The sequence below is a fragment of the Myotis lucifugus genome, unplaced genomic scaffold, assembly GCF_000147115.1.
Source record: "Myotis lucifugus unplaced genomic scaffold, Myoluc2.0 scaffold_133, whole genome shotgun sequence".
Classification (NCBI taxonomy): domain Eukaryota; kingdom Metazoa; phylum Chordata; class Mammalia; order Chiroptera; family Vespertilionidae; genus Myotis; species Myotis lucifugus.
In genome coordinates this window covers 3,119,449-3,133,170 of record NW_005871181.1, presented here as the reverse complement: position 1 = coordinate 3,133,170, position 13,722 = coordinate 3,119,449, and positions in this window count along the sequence as shown.

The following is a 13,722-nucleotide window of genomic DNA, read 5'->3' as shown; positions in this document are numbered from 1 at the left end:
TATTCTGATACACTTATTTTTCATCTTGCTTTTGTAGGAGTGTGTGGGTGTCAGATTAATGCAAGTTCCATGGACTTCTGGGAAGACAACATTTTATGAAACTGCTGTCACCTAAATGCATACAAATGCTTTGGACAAAGTATAAATCAGGAAAATGTTCTAAACAAGTACAAGATAAAAATGTTTATATTACAGACTCTTGTATTTGACACTCGCTTTAGAAAGAGGAGCTTGGTGGATTTAAAAGCTAGAAGTGCCCAAACTAGCTTTTGCTGAAATGGCTTTCCCCATATTCAAGTGTCATTAGCTTTGCAACTCTTACATTGTTGGCACTTACATTTTTACAGGAGTACACTTGTAACACAGAATTACATTTACTTTATATACAAAAAAATCATATAACCCGGCTGGCGTGGCTCAGTGGTTGAGTGTCGACCTTTAAACTAGGAGGTCACAGTTCGATTCTTGGTCAGGGGACATGTCCAGGCTGTGGGCTCCATCCCCAGTGGGAGTCGTGCAGGAGGCAGCTAATCAATGAGTCTCTCTCATCATTGATGTTTCTATCTCTCTCTCCCCCTTCCTTGCTCTCTGAAATCAATAAAAATATATTTAAAAAAACACAACAAAGCAAGGGAGAAGGCAAAATAGATTTCAATAGAGCTGGATGGTGTTCTATTGCTTTTCTCTCTCAACATTGATGTTTCTCTCTTTCTCTCTCCCTCTCCCTTCCACTCTGAAATCAATAAAAATATATTTTTAAAAAAGGAATCATATATAACCCTAAGGATGTGTAGTTATTGTTGTTCTGTTTGCTAAACCTCATGTCTTAAATTCCTCTGTTAATTTCTTTTTTTTTTGAAGTACAGTCTCTAGCGAGCATAACATCGTCTCCTGCTCCCGGCTTGCAAGGCTGTTTTCCATGTTCGTATGCCTTGCAAGTGCGATTTCTCACAGCGGGGAGCCCCATGCTTATTTCAAAGCGGACTCGGTTCATCTTTCTTCCAAGACTCTCCTGTTTCTAAGAATCCGCGCGGCAGGGGAGCGCACTGTGAGCAGGTGCTGCGTTTCTCTGCCTCATCTGACAATTTCTGTGTTTGCACAATGAGTGACATTCACACGGAGGCTGGAAATACCCTGCTAATGTGGGTTCTCTTCCCCGTCTCTTCTGCTTGCAGAGGATAAATAAAAATTCAAATGAGGTTCAAACGCCTCTGAGAGAATAAGTTAACAGAGCTCCTCAGGTGGTACGGAAACATAAACATTCGGGGGGATCATGGGAAGAGGCAGAGAGGAGAAAAGCGTTCACTGGTTCCAATGGCATCAACGTTATTTTCCAGTCTCCAAAAGAAAGAATACGAAGGGGTAGAGGAGTCAGTGAGAAGGCCAAAGGAAACGATTTAGTGAGTGAAAATCAGCAGTATTTTATAAAGGAAGGTAAGTTGTAGGTGTTACCTGAGTTTTTAAATAATATAGATGGTGAGTGACAGAACCTAGGTCTCCAGAATCCTAATCGGGTGTAATTTCACTATCTCAGGGCTATTTGGACTCAAGCAATTAAGACCTTTAGTCTTAACTATGCTTTCTTCTAAGCAGGTTATTTGGAGGGTTATAGGTGAATGTCCTGAGAGATCTGACCCCCAGCCCTGAGTATGTAATAAATCAATGGTTTGGACCATAGGGCTATGATGAAAAAAGTTGTCACTAATATTGCAAGTTACTGTCTTCATGTATGTTTTCTCTCACATGTGCCTACGATGCAGCCATGTAGCCACCGGGTGACCTCCTGGGACACACTGCAGACATGTGGGCCTGTGACCTTGGTAGTTGGTCAGCAGGGATAGAATGCTGGAGAAGGTCATCAAAAAGACATGAGCAGCCCAGCTGGCATGGCTCAGTGGTTGAGCATTGACCTATGAACCAGAAGGTCACAGTTTGATTCCCGGTCAGGGCACATGCCCGGGTTGCAGGCTTAACTGCCAATGTGGGGCTTGCAGGAGGCAAGTAATTGATGATTCTCTCTTATCATTGATGTTTCTCTCTCTCTCCCTTCCTCTCTGAGATCAATCCTGTAAAATAAAAGGGTAGTATGCAAATTGACCCCTCAAGTGGGAGTTCATCTGGGAAGTTCAACCAGGGGACGGGGCTGGCCGGGGGAAGGGAGGGAGGTCCCAGCTGGCACCCAGCAGCCACTAGGGACCCTAACAGTGCACGAATTTCATGCACTGGGCCTCTTATCATAATAGTAAACAATGTGACCAGAAGCCACCCCTTGAGGTACACCTGAGGAATTGGAGGCTTCTCACCTTCTCATAGTCCTTGGAAGGTGCATTCTGCTTGCTTTCCCTGTTCTAGAAGCTTCTCCAAGGATACAGCCTTGATATTGAAATCTGGTTTTCCACCATCTTAACTGGGTACATGTGACTGAGCCAGGGTAAGGCCTCTATATAAACGTATAAGATTGTGGCGGGTGGGTCCAGAAATCTACTCACCTTGCAGCCCCCAAGACTAGCCTCATAATTACCTTGCCTTTTGCATGAATCCCGCCTGCCACCTTCCCATCTGGAGGGGTCTGTGTTTCCTTGGTCTCTCCTTGCCCTCCCACCACGGAGGGCCAGTTTCAGATTTCATCTGGGGTGCTCCCCAGGAGGTTGCGAGGAAAACACTGGAGAGCTTTATTCTAAATTAAATTTTAGAATAAAAATCAATAGGTCCACAGTAACCTGACGGCTAAGAAATGCTTGCAAAAAAATTACAACTCAACGGAAACAAAAAAAAAGAAAAAACATTTGAAAGGATCATTGCAGAAGAAATGTTACATACAAGGATGTGTCTTTGATTTTCAAGCAACTCGTTTAAAGGAGAAATGCTTCTGACATAATTTTGTGGTCCAAGGGTACTTCCACAGTGTATGCAAGAGTCATCGTATCACTGCATTGAAGTTTCATCAAAAGGTTCAGTTTGATGTATTTTATCTCTCTAAACTCACATCAAAAGGCTTTAGAAGTGCAAAATCATTTAGCACTGGGGAAAATGATTAGGGGAAATTGCACTGAATTTGGAGGTCTTTTTAAAGATAAAAATAAATGACTAAATAGCCAGTTAGTAAATGTCAATGGAAAAGAAAATACAAGTGCATTAAGTTAACCAATAAATGCTGGTGCTGTTGTTTGAACAAGTGCATAAAACTGACAAGGGGTAGAATCTGGTAACGTTAAAAATGATCTTGCACGTTTTTTGGGTGTACCTTATGTGTATCCATACCTAAAGCATTAAAAGAAAACCTTGTATCTTTCTGGATCTATACAGAGTACACAGACCTGCCAATTCCTGAGGGTTTTCAGGTTACAATGGGGACAAAACTTACCACTTTGAAATGTGGTCTCTTAGAGTCAGTTAAAGTATTGCAGTAAGTTTTGTTATAATGAAACTAGTAGCCCTGTGCACAAATCCATGCGCCAGTAGCTCGCTGCCTCCCTCCTGTAGCTCTCCGCCCACTGCTCTGCCCTCCTGTAGCTCCCCCAACCCCCTCATAGCTTGCTGCCCTGCCCCCTCCTGTATCTCTCTGCTGCCCACTTAGCTCACTGCCCCACCCTCCTGCTGATCACTGATCCAGTCATGACTCGGTCGGTCGTTACACCAACACATAACGACCATTTGCATATTACTTCTTTATTATATAGGATTGGAACAACTCTTTCAAATATATATTTTTTCTATGACCAGGTGTGGTTATTTATTTCTGGGAAAAATAAAGATCATAGTCCTGTCTTTCAGGAGATTGCAGTTGATTGAAGGAAATAAAATAATGATCTAGTTATGATTCTTTTTGATGCCAGCTTAATTTCCCAAGTGAATAAAAATGATAATACTGGACTGCTACGCTGTTGATTGTGTTCACACATTAAAAGTGTAGAATAACTTGTAAAAGAGTAAAATGCCAAAGAATCCAAAGTTATTACTATTAATATCATCATCATTAAGGCAAATGAGTGGAAGAAAAACAGCAAGCTATTTAATTGTGTTGGGCATTAATACTAGCTTTTCACCATGTATATTCAGGCATTTCAACAGCAAAAGTTTTAATAGTTGATACTTAATTTTGTCCTGATTTAAAATTTTCTTTACTTTCATGGCTTTGTTGATAATTAGAACTGAACGAGCTTTGACAAATTCTTAAACTTTCTATGGCTTATTTTTCTTAATCTATAAAACGAGTGATAACTTGTCCCAAGAGAATTGTTATGAGGCTCTGTTAGGAGCTTATATCAACTAAATATGGCTGAACTTACCTTGCTATTGCAGAATTTTGTGATCTTTAAGTCTACAATTTTTTCCTTTGTAATTTTGTGTCCATTGCTTGCCTCTTGAGCCTTTCAGAATTGTATATTAAAAGAAAATTGTGTTAACAATTTCTCCTCCTTGGTGAAGTACTATTTTCCCACACCCTTACCTTTCCCCCCTTTACCCTCAGAACAGTGAAAGTTCCAGAATCACTTGCCAACCAGTTTTCTGTTCTGTTGGACCTGATTCGAAATGTTGTGAGCCGTTTCTCTGAGTATAATTGTGACAGTATACAGGTCTGGACAATTGTCAATGGCCTCCCTTGTGATCTGGCCAAAGAGAAGGAAAGGGAGGGACTAAACAATCCAGGGACCTGAACATCCCGCTCTTCTTGAGGGCTAGGACTCATGTGTATGCAGGAAGTTGTAAAAGTGGCCCGTGCTGACTTGCATGGAATCCCTCACACTCGGTAGCCCCTCTGAGAAGAGACCCACTGGGGGTTGTAGAATGCTCTCTTGCAGTGATAAGCTCTAATTAAAACCCTGCTTTGTTGAAGCCTAATTCAAACTCTACCCTCATCTTCTTGGTTGAGTTGAGAAGCTGAATATCTCTATCTACAAGCAATTCTCCCTGAGTAAAGAAAAAATATTTCAATCCATTTTTAATACATTCAGCTGTGTGTTTTACATATATATTCTTTTTTTTAAAATCCTCACCCGAGGATATTTTTCCCTTGATTTTTAGAGAGAGTGGAAGAGAGAGGGAAAGACAGAGAGAAATATCGATGAGAGAGAAACACATTGATTGGTTGCCTCCTGCACGAGCCCTGACCAGGGCCAGGGATCAAGGCTGCAAACAAGGTACTTGCCCTTGACCAGAATCAAGCCCAGGACCCTTCAGTCTGAGCCAAACTGGCTAGGGCCGCATATATTCATTTTTGAGATTTCCATCAACATGATCTATAGGAAATATTTGTCTTTTTGTTATTTCTAGCTGATACGGAAAGAAAGGGAATGCAACTAACGATAGTGTAAAAGTAGAATTTGCTGAGTAGGTGCCCATTTTCATTACACTCAATGGTTCCATGCCAGCCACAGGAGCTGCTCTCTGTCCCCAGCCATGAGCGCTCCCAGGGTGAAGGCAGGGAGACATCACACCTGGTAACCAAAGGCCTTGACTCGTGATCATTCCAAGCCCCGAAGATACTCTTGGGATCCTAGTTTTGAGATAACTCAGTGATTGCTAGGAACGTGCACCCAGGATGGAGGCAGATAAGTATGTCTCTCATGAATTAGGTGCAAACACCCTTCCTGGATAGAGCTTTCAGCTGAGACGTTTTATTCACCATGGATCCTGCCAACAAGAGTCGGGCTCCTCACAGGGACACCTTTTCTCATCTACTGGACATAGTGCTCTAGGAGCCTCAAACGAATGAAATGGATCAGGTCCTCCCAGAGATGGGATCCTTGCCTCGGAACCCCCAGATGCTAAAACTCTTCTCCCTCCATTTCTCTGAGTGTTTTTTTTTTGTTTGTTTGTTTTGCTCTTTCTGTTCCAGAAATTAAAGCTCTTATTTCACTTCTTTTTCTGCAACTTGAAACTTACTAGTAAATGATCCGTCCGAAAGACCTAGTCAGATCCTTTCTATGACAGCCCCAATCTTCAGATACAGAAAATATTATCTAGATTCCCTGAGGATGTGAAAGTATGTTTTTTTTAAAGTCATAAATTTCCTTCTGGTTAAATCGCTCTCAAATACTAAATTAAAAAAAAATTCTGGCAAAAGCAGCCAACAATTAAAACTACAGTTGAGCTTCCATGACATAATGCCTATGGCGCCCCATGGTTTTCTTATCCGCACTTCAAGTCCAGAGGGAACCTTCTGGCCTAACTCCCTCTGTTCAGAATCTTGGGACAGACAATTTGATAGCTTTTAAAAGTTTTTGTATAAAGTACTAACTCTCTAAAGTGCTTACTATCCTGAAATAAAAATAAGTCTTCACTCATGCTCATGGAGAAAAAAAATTCTTACTGAAACTGTCAGTGACTCTGAATTTTTGAAACACTTGAATTGCTTTATGTTTCGAATGAGAAAAAGACATTTACACAATCCTATTCCAAACTGCATTTTTTATAACAAACAAATTACCAGTGTGGATTTTCAGGAACGCTTATGAGAATCCAATTTAAATTAGCGAACCAGAGAGATAAAGGCCAATGAGTCACACAATGAACTACCACTGAAATTTATAATTTAATTAAGGAGTACAAGACTCTTTTATGAAATGGTCCTCTTCCTTTTCAATATAAGAATTCAAAAAAAAACATGGATTCATTGTTTGCTCAATAAAATGAGATTAGCTGATGAGCAAAACTCATTAAAAAGCTCCGTAAATGTGAGAGTGTGGTGGGTTGAGTTTTTATGGTTTTCCTCTAGTTTATATTATGTCTGTTAATGAATAAATCAACTTATTAGGAAGTAAATCTTAATAAAAATGTTAGAGAAAAGCCATGTGCATTTTAGTTTGTGGCCTACAAGTTTAGTACTGAACCAGGATGATATCGAGCATTGTGATCTACCTAGAGTGTGAGGAAATTTTGCTCTCCAGCCTGAAATCTGGGTCTAATAAGAGACTCTTGGGTGGCTCAGTGGTTGAGCATTGACCTATGAACCAGGAGGTCAGGGTTCAATTCCCAGTCAGGGCACATGCCTGGGTTGTGGGCTCCATTCTCAGTAGGGGATGTGCAGGAGGTAGCTGGTCAGTGATTCTCCCTCATCATTGATGTTTCTATCTCTTTCTCCCTCTCCCTTCCTTTCTCTCAAATCAATAAAAACATATTAAAAAAATAGACTCCTATTGCTAGAGGTGACTCATTGGAGAGTGTGTATGGAACTCCAGAGGAATGACACTTTTGAGTCACACACATGACAATTAACACCAGTATCTCATCGTTAGCCTGTAATCTGCAAGTTGCATTGACTCTTTTCTGTGATTGTGTGTATCTATGCCTGTAAGTTTGCATGAATATATGAATATGCCTGATATATAAACAGCTACAATAAATGCATATGTGAATGTAACGCTGAATCTTCTTGAGACCACTCAGACTAATTGCCTTGATTCCACAATACGCGCCAGTTCTAACCAGTGGACCAGAAGTTCCCTATCATCCGTCGGCATGTGGATCTGATGATCGGTGTCCCTTTTTTCTGTCCGTTTCTCCTGTCACCCGATGTTTAACTTCTGAACATTTCCCATCATGCCTTTAGAGAATCATGGTTGGTCACCACCAAGGACATCATATTCTACATCTATTCTTTCAGCACTTTCCTCATTTTCTTGGTGCAAATGAAACTTGGATCTCTCATATTTGTTCATATACAAGGTGGGATGAAAGTACGTTTACAGTTTTAAGTACATGAAACACAGAGTTTATGATTGCGTCATTATGAATTATTGTCTTATTTTCCATAGGAACAACTGTAAATCTACTTTTACTCCACCTTGTATATGTTTTTACCCTGAGTAGATAGAATGTAACCTTTATGAGGGCAGGTATTTGTATGTGTTCTGGTCACTGCTTTATCTCTAGTCCCCAAAAGAGGAACTGTAATGTGGTATTTGCTGAATTAATTATTTCATTTTTTTCACTCTTGCCTCTATTACGATTGTTGTTGAGATCTTCCTTATTAAATGAAGACACAATTACAACCCTGCTCAACTGAGAAGCCAACAAGAAGATAAATGCCACCTTCCTAAGTTAACAGAAGAGAAAGATTGTAGGGGACAAGATATAAAATATAAATAGCTTATGGAGCAGATCTGTCAATAACCCAGAACTAAACGATCCAACTGCTTTAAAAAGAGAAGAATTATTATTTATGCTTAAAAAATGCAAAGCGAACGTGCGTGTGGTGCGGTTGAGTCTTTTTGGTGCAGAGGCGAAATAGCAATCAAGCACGGTTGCCTGGCAACGAAGCTGAGAAATCCATCCGAGTGGAGAAAGTTCAAGGCACTTTCACAGAGGGCAAAATGGTACTTCATTCAGAGTCAATTCTAATTAAACAAAGTAGAACCATATGAAAATGTCGTACGCTTCCCTGCAGTTCCCAGAGGTGGTTGGTATATGTCCTTAGAAGAGTTTGTACAAAAGGGAAGAATACAGATGTCTTTTTAAGGTTCACTGTGTAGCATCTGTAGGAGCAATATGCATTTTCCTAAGCTTGAAAGGACTGTTACAGTTGGTGAAAGGTGTCAGAAACTCTACCCTAGTCACTTAAAATCACCTGTTCCTTCCCTTGATTGATGAAGACAAAGGTCATATGCTTTTGCTCTAGTTTCAAAGGACCATCAACACTATGGTGACTACCAGAGGGAAAGGGATGGGGGAGGTAGAAGAGGGTAAAGGGAAGATAAATGGTGATGGAAGGAGACTTGACTTGGCGTCGTGAACACAATACAACATATAGTTGATGTATTATAGAACCATACACCTGAAACCTATATAATTTTACTAAAAATATCACCCCAATAAATTCAATAAAAATGCAAAAAATTTTAAAAAGAGGGGCTAGGAGGAGGGGGGCAAAGGGAGGTATGGGAGATATCTGTAATATTATCAACAATAAAGTTATATTTAATAATAGTGAGTTTTAAAGTTCAAGGCTACTAGATGTATTATTCATAAAAAGAAAAATCAACCAGTGATTAGAAAAATAAACTTATAAACTTAATAAATTTCCCCTATAATATATGTATCTACTAGAATGTCAATTTTTAAAAATCATTTGTGTAGCTCATTATCTATTTCTGGTTATGGAAACCATGGGACAGTGATTTCAAATAATTTACCAATTTGGGAGAAATCTTAAAGTAGGTTAAGATTTTTTATTAGTCGTTATAATATGGGAATATTTTAGACTTGCTTAAATGCAAGGTAGAAGGAAGTTTAGGTTAAGAGAACAATGAGTAAAATCTCCAATATGAAGTGATAGAAGGAGCACTGAATACAGTATTTTGGCCAAGGTAAATGCGTATGAAAAATATGCTGCAGATGCAGATTGTCACGAGAACAAAGAAAGATTATTATGACAGTGTAGCCTACAGAGTTTGGATGTGATCCGATAGACTGGGAGAAAGTAATGAGAGTATTTGAACAAGGATGTTAAACAGTAAAATCTGTGCTTCAAAAAGATAAGTCTGTCAGATGAATAAATGTTAAACTGCTCATGAGAGATAGAGAGTGCGAAGGAAGGCAAAGAGATCAGTTAGGGAACTATCATAAGACTCAGTTAGAATAATGAAGTCCAGGATGAAAAACATGGAAATGGGAATAAAGGGAAATGATCCCCACAGTGCATGGCCTGGGCCAATTTTTCTTGTTTCCTCATCATAGAATGATGTTACGTGGCTGGCTCCCTCCCAACACTCATGTTTTATTTCAAATAGCATCCTGAAAAAGGCCTTTGCGTACCAACCGCCTTTAGCAAACATTCAGGAAATGATTGTTGAATAAATAGCGAAATCACAGGGACGAATAAGGTCTCTCGAACTCAGGGAGCTTAGATCATAACAAATAGTGTTCGATCTATTCGACAGAAAGGAATGGTTACCCCACATTTCCAAAGAGAAACTTTGGCAAGGTGAGGACTTCCGTGTGTGATATGTGCTTAGTTAAGATGGAAAAGACATTACATGTGTGGACGGAAGACGTGAACAGAAAACGTGTTCCCATTGATGACAACATGTTGGGCCAGAAAGCACTGAGCCTCTCCAAAGACTTCAGCTAGGGGTCCCCTCGTTCTGTTGATGAGTCCACGCAAAACTTCCATCCCTGACATGATGCTGTGACTCCTTTGTCTGTGACTCTCCAGGACAAGAAAAGTTCAGTTGATATCTACACGGAATTTCATCTTAACAACCTGGTTACTAAAATTGTACTCTTTTGTGGTTGCTCCTTGGTGAGCATTCATGTGGAACACAAATATCTTCACACCCTGTGTCCATTCAGAGAAGTCTAGCACCTACCTCTCCTCTAGACCAGGGGTCCTCAAACTTTTTAAATAGGGGGCCAGTTCACTGTCCCTCAGACCGTTGGAGGGCCGGACTATAGTTATAAAAAAAAAACTATGAACAAATTCCTATGTACACTGCACATATTTTATTTTGAAGTAAAAAAACAAAACGGGAACAAATACAATATTTGTATTTGCATGTGGCCCGCGGGCCGTAGTTTGAGGGCCCCTGCTCTAGACCTTCTTATTATCAATGTTCCCAATGTTTTCCTTTCAGATGTCTGACAACACTCAGTGTAAATCCATTTTATGATTATCTTTGTCTATGCGAAAATGCAGAGCAGGGCACACTCCTTAACTCTCTGCCTAGTCTTCTTCAGGGTGACCATGAGGAGGCGTGTAATACCACAGTCAGCTACTTTCAAGTAGAGCTAGCTCAGGTACAGAACCAGCTGTCAACCAGACCTGATTTTTTTTTTTCTTCCTCAGTCAACCTTTTCCAGGGGAACATCTTATGAGTCCCCAGGTGCAGGTTCAGAGAGTGGAGGCAATGTAGCCTGCTTAGGGGTCATGGGCATCTGGACCACCTGACCATGTAACTTACTTATCCCTTCAGAATCTCTTTAAGCTCCATTTGATGATGGAATGATGCTGAGGATGCTGCCCAATCTCATAGTTTATTGGATTAGACAGCACACAGTTCATGCTTCACATCTCAGGTCCCATAGTAACTTCTTGGCTCATTGTCAAGGTTTCAGATTCTAGTCAGGCTCCGAGGCAAGCCAAGGGCTGTTTTATAAAAGGAGAATAGTTATTTCAGAGGACGGTACCACTTTGCTTCGAAACCCTCAAGGTGGGGAGTCCACTCCCTTCCAGAGTCCTGCCCAGGGCTCTAAACAACACTTCTGCCTGTGATAGAGAGTGAAACACCGTTGTAGCTGCAGTGTCACACGAACCAAGCCATAGAACAGCGTCATGGGGGTCCAGATCTCTGACAGAGATACTATTAGCCGAGTCCCCAAAGAAGGAAACTAGAAAGCAAGGGAGTTAATGCAGTTCACATAGTCACCCGTATCCCTCCCCCGGGCACAGGGAAATATGAAGAAATGGCGGAGCGTGTATCTGAAGGAACACATGAAGAATATCCAGCACACTAAAAAAATATTTAATATATTCCATTTGTGTTTCAGTACTGTGGTATATTTTGGGGGTTCATCACTGAACCAAGCCAACAAAAACCTTATCTTCATACATGTTTTCATTGAAGTAGATCAGAGTGTTTTTGGGATGTTGGACAGACGACCTGTCTAGACCTCTGTTGCCTTATATGTAAACTGGGAATCATAATAGTTCTTACTTCAAAGGGTGATTAGAGCATTAAAATAAGATTATGCATTTCATGCATGTCTGACAAAAATATACATTTAGTATACTTTGGATATTAATATTGCTGATAATTTTAGAGGAATATTTTTTAAGGAGTAAAGATAAAAAAGAAGTTTGGATACTAGCAATTATCAAGATTCTAACATGTCTAGCTGAGGATTTAGGCCTTTTTTATGCTTATAATCAGTACTTAGTAAATATCCAAGAAATACTTAAGCTTAATTAGCGTCACCAAATTAGGTGGTTGCACAAATAATCCTTTAGTAATTCATTCACTTTTGGAAATGATTCAGAGCAGGGGGGATTTTCAGCTTGTCATACTGGTCATTTGAAAATGATAAAATCAGCATGGTGCCTGTGTTAGTGGAGGTGCTGAACTTGAGGCTTTTTAATATATATATATATATTTATTATTGATTTCAGAGAGAGGAAGGGAGAGCCAAAGAGAGAGAGAGAGAGAGAGAGAGAGAGAGAGAGAGAGAGAGAGAGAGAGAAAGAAAGAAAGAAGCATCATTGATGAGAGAGGATCATTGATTGACCGGCTTCCTCTTGCTCACCCAAAACTGGGGACCAAGCCCACAAGCCGGGCATGTGCCCTGACTGGGAATCACACTGTGACCTCTTGGTTCACAGGTCAATGCTCAACCACTGAGCCACGCCGGCTGGGTGACCTGAGGCTTTTTTAGTCATCAAACGTCAGGCTGATGCAACAAGATAGAAATACATGCAAGACCGAAAGAGTCTTCATGGAGGAGAGAAACACCCCCAAGATTCTACCAATTGGAAGGCAGCTCTCATCCATCCAAGTTCAGATCAGAAACTAAGTCCACATGCATCTCACAGCACAGACCTCAGAGCACGCAGAATAATGAAAGGTGTCCCGAAGAGAAGGTCACGCAGAGAAAGGCCATTCTTGTATAAAAATGAGAAGCGACCCCTTTCGGAAGCCGGGGTAGGTATTTTAGCTGTAGTTACTGGAAAGCAGAATGTCTAGCGAAGACAAGTCATAATCTAATTGCTTTTGTCTAGGGCAGCGGTTCTCAACCTGTGGGTCACGGCCATTGGAAAACACATACCATATCAGATATTTACATGACGATTCACAACAGTAGCAAAATTACAGTTATGAAGCAGCAACGAAAATACTTTTATGGTTGGGGGTCACCACAACATTAGGAACTGTGTTAGAGGGTCACGGCATTAGGAAGGTTGAGGACCACTAGGGCAAGAGCAAATGTTACTGATAAAATAAACCCTGAAAAATAAATTTTAAAAAGGCTCCATAGGAAAATTCTGCCATGAAAGTGTGAATTTTGAGACATTTAAGAGACTGAGATTTTTTTTTTTTTTGCCATCCATGTGAGAGGAACTGAGCATTACAAAAATGTGGAAAGCTAAAAAAGACAGACGCATAAAATAAAAGCACAGAATAGAAGAAAAAGTGCAGGATTATAGTTGCTGCCTGGCCTCAAGTTTTCGCCAATGCATGAGTGTTAGAAATAAAAGCTGCTGTGTGAATAGGGCAGTGTCTACTTCTTACCCCGGGATGATATGATGTCCACAACGTAGGTAAGTGGGTGGCAGGGACTCAGCATAATGGTCAAATGCATTAAGGTAGAACAAAATGGAACTATCTTTCTTTGAAACTCAGAGCACTGTCACCCCAAAATGACCAAGAACTGCTTATACTAGCATTATTTTTAGCTCGGAGTATATATTTAACATTAGTCAAATGCCAAAGGTTACTTAAATAAATATTTTTCATGAATGGAAAGGAAACTCTAATAAATGTTGTTGGTAAAACTTCTAAATCTGGCATTGAAAAAAATCACAATTAGATTACTAACAGCTAGTTCTAAAGTTGTCCAGAATACATCAAAAGTGAAAATGTCAACCAACCCATTTTGGTATCAATTAATCCCTTTGAACTCTTATTGACATCATTACAAGTCACTTCTGGTCCCAAAGAACCCGGGACACCCGCAGACAGGACTCAGCTAAGTCTAGGTATTAGCTCTATGCCAGGCTGAGTCTTTAAT